Below are 9,781 nucleotides of genomic sequence, written 5' to 3'. Positions count from 1 at the left end.
CCTTCCCAAACCTTCCCAAACCTTCCCAAACCTTCCCTTCCCAAACCTTCCCACTTTCCCAGACCTTCCCTTCCCAGTCCCACTATCTAAAGGTTAGCATAGTTCTTAGTGTAGTTCTGTCAAGTGGGAGCTGGTTCTCTCCCAGGTAATTCCTAGGGTTGTTTCATGGGTTTTGGGGGTCAGTTTACCAGTGTAGATGTAATGGAAAGAGCCAAAGGGGAAAAGACTCAAAAGAGCAGGAGAGGAGTTTGGTAGGTTACTGAGCTAAAAATGAACAAACCTAAAAAGCAGTAGGACAAGAAACCTGACCTGATGTTTCTAGTGAAGCATAGACAACTCCTTTTAAAATAATATGCTGCCATAACATATGACTATCCAGATGGCTTGGCTTTGCTTCTGACAAAGGCAGAGATTTTCGCCTCTGTCACCAACCTCTGTATCTGCAAGAATAAAGGCATAACACTAAACATGCATATATATGTATTGTAAAACAGAATTAATATAGTAACAGTCTTAGATGACTATCTAGAAGATCATCTCTGACAGTGTTTTTGGATCCATGTTTCCTAAATCTGGCTCAATATAATGCAACTAAATCCTGCTATCCTACGTTTTTTCCGAACAATAATTTCAGAAAAAATAAGATACAATATTAAAATGAGATTTATGAATGCTTCTCAGTGTCTTAGTGCACATATGTATATTATAAATTTTCATAGAAGAACACTTTTCATGGGAGGCAGAACACCATCAAATCTCAACCGTTTTCCCACTCCATTTTGTTTTCTCTGCTGTTTGGCACACACTCACATGTTAGCTTGCCAAAAGAGTAGCTTGACAATTAGGTATGTTAGCACAGTTATGGATTTTATAAACTTTGCAAAATAATGCCCCCGATGGTATGATGAATGATCTTTTATCTCAGAGCTTTTTAAAAATTATTTTTTAAACAATAGTCCTATTGTAACTTCCTTGGTATGATAGTACAGTACACAAGCATTACCAAAAGGGAATGGTATCTTGTGCTTCAGGCAATAAACAGTCCGCTGTGTCCTAAAGAGGTGGTTACAGTCATTCATCACCACAGTATCTGAGGACTTTCCAAGTGTGTCTAACATCTGGCATTTCTTGCTTTCTTATTCTTTTCCCAGAGAGAAAGTGTGTGCAGCAAAGTATCTTGGTTTAGACTTTAGAACTCATTTGCGTCTCTTTGCTTATATTTGTTAGAGAAAACATAGCCTAGAAGGAGTCTTTTGAGGAGAATGGTCTTCTCATTCGCTGAGGGAGTTTATTCCATGGATTTGGCCTCCAGTCTTCCCAGATTTATATCTTTGCCAAAAGATAAACTTTGGCTTTATTGTGGAGAAAATCACAGTGCTGGAATATGTTAACTGATTATCACAGTGTTCATTCTGCTGCTTTGTATGATGTTGTCCTGGAGCCTGTGTCCATTATAAGCCCTGATGGCAGAAACCAAGACACTGGATTTCATTTCAGTTTCTGTCTGTTGCTAGTTTAGGTTGAAAAAGACTACATGTGGTGAGTTGGTATGTTTTTATTTCCTTAGCATGTCTGCTTTAATGTGTGGTGCTAAGACAGAACTGGTGTGCATTTCAGTTTGCTGCCTTAGCTGCGTGTGCTGGAGATGCTGAGTGACTGCAGATTGAACTACAATGTACCTTCTCCACTTTCTCTGCAGTTTTACTTTGTTTCCCTCATTGATTTATTTTTCCTTTGTTTATCATCCTAGTTATGGTCACTTTCATTGTCCTTGTTTTCAAATCCTTATGTTTTTGTAATTCTTGCTTTGTCTTTCCATTATCTTACTGATTTCCTGTAAAGAGGAGGTTAGGAAGTCATTATGGTGGAAGGTTTCTTCTGGGCCACTTCAATGATAGAGAATCTACTTTGCTATTTTTAATCTCTGGGAGATGTTTTCTTCAATACCTGCTGCCTCCACAAGTACAGAGCTCCCTGAGTGGTTCGTCAGCCACGGTGAAGGATCACCCTGTTGGCCCTAGTACAAAGTGCTGAGAGGTATAAGGCTGTTCCAATGCCTCAATTTCAAAAATCACCAAGGAAACAAAGTGCCAGGTGGTTTGTCAGCTGCAAAATGAGTTGTAGCACAAATAGGTTAAGGTAAATGTAAAATAATGCAAACTTTATAGAAAAGGAATACAGAAGCAAAGAAAACTGTACGTCAGTCTGTGCAGAGTTGGTTTGTCAGAGGCAAAGGCTGTGTGAAGTCTGAGCAACAGAAGTCGTCAGTTTACAACTGCATAAAACAAACCACTCCTTAGTCTTTAGAAATTGTTTGGATTCTTTTTCATTCCCTTTCTCTTCCTTTCTTTCTTTTACCCTCTTCCCCCCCACCCCTTCTTCTTCCTTGTAACAAACACTCAGGCTGCCCAGCAAAACTGTGGACTCTCCATCCTTGGAGGCATTCAAGATGTGGCTGAGTAGAGCCTGAGCAACCTGCTCTGGCCCATGCCTACCATGGGTTGGAAGATCTGCCCCACAAGTCCCTCTCTGAACAATTCTAGGATTTCACTGAACTGGCTGCTATGCAAGACAAGATGCAGTGGTAAAATGATCTGTTCAGAGCCATCACGAGTTGGACTTCCTCTTCTTTAGGGGCCACTGTTGTAACATACACCTCTTTATTCCTGCCCACAACATTAATGGTTATTTTAGAAGAGGCATATCATTCTGAAAAGATTTTTTTTACTGTTTTATTCACTGCTCTTATTTTGTATTTCATATATTCATGGAATGAGTAATCTGTAGCAATTGAGGATATTATATTTTATTTACCACATCAGAGTCATCTGTCATGCATGTTGCACATCTATTTAACATGTTTTTCTACATTTGTTGTTCTGTTTATTCTGAATCCTAATGGAGAGCAAACTTAAAGTCAAGAGACCTGAAATTGTCTGGCTGAAATCTTTGTGCTTGCTTAGCATGGCCTTACATGCAGTCTTGCTTGGACTGTCACATTGCCTTACATTTTGCATGCTTATTAATAATTAATCCAAAATTCTTTTAGGTTTTTAGCTTTGTTTAGAGCCATGTTTTGCACAAATGCCTTAAAGAAACAGAAAAGGTAAATAATTTCTAAATTTCTTTAACAAATGTAACAGATGATATGACACTAGAATGTAAGTTTATATACTTAATTCATTTTACATATCTGAGTGGGCAATTAGGTGTTTCCCAGCCAGGTATCTTCCCCTCCTTCCCCCAGATAACTGAGATGTTGGTGATTATCAGCTATAGCTTGGGAAGGCTGCATGCAGATAATCTGTGCTGTGGCTCAGCAAAAAGTAGCACATTGCAAACTAGCAAGGACCTAAAAATCACGTCCTCTGTTTCCCTCCTCCCTTGAAACATGGCTCAGGACAGCAAACCTGCTGCAGAGACATCTCTACTGCTGCTGCTGCTGCTCTGTTTTCTCTCCAGTGTCTGTTTATGTGAAACCCCTGTAAATAGGTTTCCGATGTATTTAATATGTTTACTTTTCTTTTGATACTGTGAAGCTTTCCAGACGTTGCTGTGCTTGGTAACACAGTTATTTCTAGGATGATCCTTGCTAAGTGTTATTGTCTATTAGTCTCACTTTTTTTCCCCTCTCTTGCCCCTCAGTCGTTCTCAATCTCATTAACACTGATGTAATGAAGAGTATTTGAAATACTACAACTCCTTTTGGAAGAGTGGAGTTTGACTAGATTTTAAAAAAAATGCTTTATGATTTAAAGGCTTCATCAGACACATCAGTGGTCTTAAATGCAATATCCATTCTTGCATACACGTTAAGCAAACACAGAACATAATGTGTTCCTTAAAAATATGTAACACTTGGGAAAAGAAAACTGGTAATAGTGACTGTGAGGTGAAGGATTTCAGAACAAAACCACAGTGATTATTTACCCAAATGCAAGAGCAGCTAGCTAAAACCAGATTTATTTCCAATGTTTGGGAACCCTCACATCCCTTTTGCTTGTCGCCACAGTAGTTATTTCACTTAGGTCAGGTGGCTGTGCATCTGTCCCCTTTGTTATCGGGAACAAATTGCAATGTTTTGAGTGGAAGTAACACCTGGAAAGATCAGTTCAACAGAGGTATGGTGGTAGTGGAAGAAGGAGTGGGGGGTTAAGGGCCGGGGTTCTTCCCTTCCTGTCTGTTCCTCATGGACTACCAGCACAAGACAAGCTGTGATTTCTTGTTCTCCAGTCAATTGCCGGAACCAAACATAAAATGAGAAAGAAATATTATCCCTTCAACAAAGCCGAGTGCTTCCAAAACCTGTAAGAACAGAACCACCATTGTTGGACAGTCAGAGCTTGTACTTTTGACCCCATGTTTTATCTAGTGAGAAAGCAGAAGGCAGAAATGGGACAAGCTGTTTTTGGCAACCTTTTAACTCCTTTGATAAGAATACACCAAAATTTCAACCAACAGAAATAACATGAGCAAGACACTATTTTTTCAAACCAAGAGTAAGTGTCTAAAACTTCAGAAACTTTCTTCTGTTGTCTAACTTTAATTTTCCAAGGTACATTTAGAGGAAAATTTTCAGCTAGCACTAAGTTTGCAGGAGTATCTCTTTAAATTAGTGCTAAGGTGTTGTGAAAGCTTTTATTGTTGCAGTGACATAAATTAATGGACAAGTACATCTGCATTAGGTTTCCAGATCCTGGGCTTTGAATGTGAGAGTACTGATCATCAAACATTACCTTCCTAGTCAGAGTGGTGTCTTGAGAAATTGTTATAGGCAACTTGCATTATAGGAGGCATCTGCTCTCAGATTAAATCATTCCTTAGCCTTTCTATTAATTTGGACTCTTTGGTGCTACCAGACAATCATATAACCTTGACAACAACAACAAAAATAGACTTTTCCATCTGCAGCTAGAGATGATTACACACTCTCCAATTGCATTACAGAGACAAGGCTGGATCACAGTTTTATGATTTTATGTTTTTATATTAAAGTATATAATACTGAGGGGGAAAAAAAAAAGGAATACCTGAGAATGACATCTGGTATAAAGCATGTTAGCACATCGGTTATAAAGATACCAGAAATACAGATTTATTTTTGAATCACTTTTATACAATTTGGGACCAAGCAGAGAATATACTTCTAGAAGCCTGAAAAATGGCAGCCATAAAATGTGGAAAAAAAGGAATGTGTTTTCTATTATTTTCCTAAACAGAAAGGAGCTGACTAGCAATTTTGGGGTATTTTTTTTTTGTTTGTTTTCAAGTGTCCAACAATCATTTCTGCAACATGCTATGCTGCAAAGGGAAACCCACCACTAAAGAGGATTGTGTGAGGAAGGGGAACTATTTTGACAATCATCTGGAGCAGAATGTCAATGCTTGGTTTCTCTTTTGGCTGCCTTCCTTGGAAGGCCAATTTAGTCTGAATGAAAGTGATGCCCCGAGCAACTTTCCCGTGGACATTTCATTGCCTAAGGTTTAGCAGTTCTGACAAGAATATGTTTTGGTTAGGGGTAGTGAAAAGAACCCCCACGCCCCACCCCGCACCAGATCATAGCAGTCCCCCAGACTGAACAAACAGACGGTCTCTTGTGGGGGCGAGGAGGGCTGCCATAAAGGCAGGAACACAAGCTGAAAGAGAAGCGAAATGCCCTCAGGTCATCTTGTGTAATTTAAAAAAAAAAAATAGATTAAGAGCAACAACTCTTCTTATTCCTCCTGCCCTTGTTTCTAGTCTATCACACTGCCAGGAATCGTTAATGCAGGCAGGCCCTCTGTATGGTGTTCCTGTAGGTGAAGGTGGCATGTGTAATTTGATGTGTGGGAGTATTTTGGGGTTTTTTTAATCCATTTGTTCAATTAAAAAACCCCAAACAAACAAACAACCAAAGCAAAACCCCAGAACAAAAAACACCCACTATTTTCCTGGTGTTTTCTTCTTCCATTTTCACACGTGCTCTCAGAATTAATGTGTGTGTCCGTAAAGGAGTGAGGCAGAACTTTGCATGATCTCATCTGGTGATAACTTTTTTATCTCAAATTCCCAAAGCCATCAGGCAGGCCAGGGTGTGGTTTATGAGCTGCTAATACCTACTCTGTAGGTCCTGCCAACTGCCTTCAGCTGCCCAAGACATTCTTTAATGGCCTCATAAAACAAACCCTGGTGTGTCTTTGGAGTATTAATATGCTGTTCCACTTGAGAATTTCATCTTTAAAATATAAAGTCAGTTCAATACAGTTTTTATATTGAAAGAATATGACTAATTAATTTAATAGATGGTAAAGGGAATTGGCTAAATTGAAAGGATTTGTTGCGCTTTCTTATTTTGAAACTATTTCTGATTCATGTGTTTTAAAGTAGAATTCCTTGTAGTCAACATCAGCTCATGTTCCAGCACAATGCCTGTATACTTCATCTCTTAAAACACACTCAGAACTTGTTCTGCCTTGTTTGATCCGATCTTCTTACCCTTTCAGCTTAGCAGCTGAACCCAATTGTTTTTTTCACCAGCATGGGTGTTTCTTCTAGCTTTTATTGTGGACTACTGAAGTCACAACTCCAAAAAGGACACAAATTTGGAACTGCAGTGTGTCTTTATTTATTGTAACTCTCATTACAGAATACAAAATACGGAATGGTCCAAGCACCCCAAAGACCCAGTTAAGGTGCTGTCAAAAATGAATGGCATCACGATGATGCTTTCATAAAATTCTCCCGTTCAGACACCATACTGGTCACCATAAGTGAGTTCATCTACTTAATAATTTTTCTTTTCAGTGGAAAGTAGACAAAATGGACATCATTAAAACTATATTTTACTTGGCTTCCATAAAGACCATACTCTTATAAAATGAATTAACTTGAAATGCTCTTTGCTTAATTAAGTGAGAATATGCTTAATTTGTTCTCACTTTGCTATTCAGACTTTGCAAGGGTAGGGAAAGAAAGGGAGGATAGATTACAGAGGCAGGAAAAGTTTGTTTAAAGCTTAGTCTTTAGTCCCTAACACTCTCTGAATTTATTTATTATTTGTAAAGGCATTTATGATGGTTTTTGAATGCCGCTGTTCCTATCTCTACTCTGCTTTCAGTTATCCTTAGTTTTAATTTGAGTATAAAACTACCTTATTCATGTAATGAGGATGCTTCTTGGATCCAGTTGAAGACTGATGATTCAGCACAAGGGTTAAAACAGTTTGTTAATGTTAAGTGCAGTTGGTACTGTATTATGGTGGGCTGCAAAGAAAATTTTAATTTTATTCACTTCCATCCTTTAAAAAAAATAGTTAAAATATAGACTTCAAAGTAGATAGGTAAGGACTAAGTACTTGGGGAAACTTAGGACTGGATGTAGTTTCATGTTATCCCTAAATCTCTTTTTCAGTGTTTGACTTCAGTGATGGTCATAAACAGATGATATATGTTCCACTGATAGAAACTGTTAGACCTCTGCTAAAATCAGTTGGATTGTGGCAATGCCTATCAAGTAGAGGTCTTCCACAGAATCTCCAGAAAGGTAAGAGAGGTGCCATGCAGGGAAACAAAACCAACTAGTGTTCTGCAGGGGAAAGAATTATGAGGCGTTGCTTGAATTGACTGAAAATAAATACATTTAGTGCCCTGTTCAATGCCTTTACTAATTCTGTATGTGAAATTGTCTAAGTTAGCCTATACACGAAGGAATTTCTCATTCTTTTTACTGCCATCTTACCATCTTAAAATTAAAAAAAAGTCAGGCTCCTATGATCTTACTGATCTAACTGCCCTCTTAATTAAGCTTTCACTGAATTAAACTTAATATCTTTGTCAAGTAAGGTCAGACTTCCATGTATCAGTGTCAAAGCTACTAAAGATAGTTCATTGCTGAGACAGGAGGGGAGAAAAAAGCTTTCTATAGCTGTGAGGTAGCGCTGCTTGTGTGAGAAGCTTTGGATCAGAAAGGGTGTTTGTATTCAGCAAAGAACTATTTTCCTATATAAATAGTATTTTAAGGAAGAGAAGACTCTGGACAGAGTGCAGAAAATGTCTCATCGTACAGCTGTCCTGAAGGGAGAAGGTTTCTGGTAGATTATTGTGACTGCAACTGAACACAGAAGTGCATGTACAGAGTCAACCCAAAGACCTCCATTTTGGAGCTGACAGCAACCACTAGTGAGTTCCTGGGGGAAAAGTATTTGTACATTAAACACACAGTGATATTCTTCTCACAGAATAGTGACACCTTCATGTTTCAGTGTTTTCTGAAAGCATGGACTTATTCCTCAGGAATTCAACATCATGACAGTCTTCTGTAACTCCTGTAAGCAGTTTTGGTTCGATGCAGTATCAAGGCTACTTATCATCAACAAACTTTGTGATGTTACTGATCTCTTTTCTTTATGATCTCTGAATGGGCTGAAGAGTCCAGGGCTAGCATGACATCCTGCTGAACCCCACTGATGTACCTGTCCACTGCAGACACCTGCTGTCCTGTCTTACCTTTAATTTTTGTCTTTTAACTGGGCCTACCAGACAACCTCTCCTTGATAAAAGTGTCAGCTTAATCTCCAGTGGCAAACAAAAGAAGTGCCTGATTTTTTTACCTTAAGTAGGACTACTCACAGATGTTCTGTTCATATCAGTGTCATGGACTTTCTGGATCTGGAAGTTCTCACCTCCCAACCTTTTCTTCTCAGGAATGCTTGAGAGACAAAAGCCTGCTGAGATCTCCAAAGGACTCTTGGCAGCTGGAGGGCAAAGAAGGAGAAAAGTACAGTTGTTTCTTCTATTGCTGCTCTAAAGATCTTCACCAGGTGCGTCTTGCAGCAATCCAAGTTACTTTAATGCAGTAACTTGTCACCTCTTCCTCTTTGCCACCAATCCTCCCCCAGTCCTGAGTAACAATCCTGGGTATGCATTCTGCTATTTAATCTGAAGATACCATGTCAGAGTTTTGATTCCTTTTTTCTATTTAATACTATATTTTAAGTGTTTCAGTCATCTATTTTTTGGATTTTAGACATCAGAGCAGTTCTTCTTTTCCAGATTCTTCTCCCTCTGTAAGGTCCATTACACAAATATTTGACGGTGGATAATTAACTGGCAATTTCATTCAGTGAGAACTGAATCCTAGTTTGAATCAAATAACACTGCAGACCAGCTTATCTGTGTGATTTTTTTGATCTTTTTTTTTTTTTTTTTATGGGTACTGTTAGAGAAATACTTCTGAGGGGAAGCTATTTGAGTTGTGCGGGTGCTGAGCTGACAGTCCCTCACTGATGGCACTCCTGAGTCTGGGAGTAACTCAAACGTGCTTCTTTCCTGCCTTGGAGTAGTTGAAAGAGTGAAGATTAGTTCATGTATTAGATGGTATTAGATGAAGTTAGTCATCTCTGGTTGTCTTTCCCCCTGCTACATTAGCAACATCCTGTGGAGGATTTGAGGGTGTTGCACTGGTGATTGTGTATGTTAGTTTGTATAGAGTGAAAATGACATCTTGGAGAGAAACGGGGTGGAAATTCCTTAACTACTGTAAAATCAGTATTGATTTGCTGATTCACAACAGCAGACTTGCTTACCGGTCTTCCTGAAAGTTCTATCCTAGTCAAAGGAAGGGAGTTTGGAGTCGCTGATCAGTGTGACACTGAGAGTAGGTGTGCTTTTGCACTGGCTTCACTGCCAATTCCAGAACATTCAATACATATTCCAAATTATAAACAATAAACCCCAATTTTGATCTCACTAATGCATTCAGGATAGTTTCCTCCAGTATTTCCTCATCTTTTGAAAATTCTTC

Source organism: Corapipo altera, unplaced genomic scaffold, assembly GCF_003945725.1.
Source record: "Corapipo altera isolate COAL_440 unplaced genomic scaffold, ASM394572v1 212, whole genome shotgun sequence".
Lineage (NCBI taxonomy): Eukaryota > Metazoa > Chordata > Aves > Passeriformes > Pipridae > Corapipo > Corapipo altera.
Note: the sequence above shows the minus strand (reverse complement) of the source record.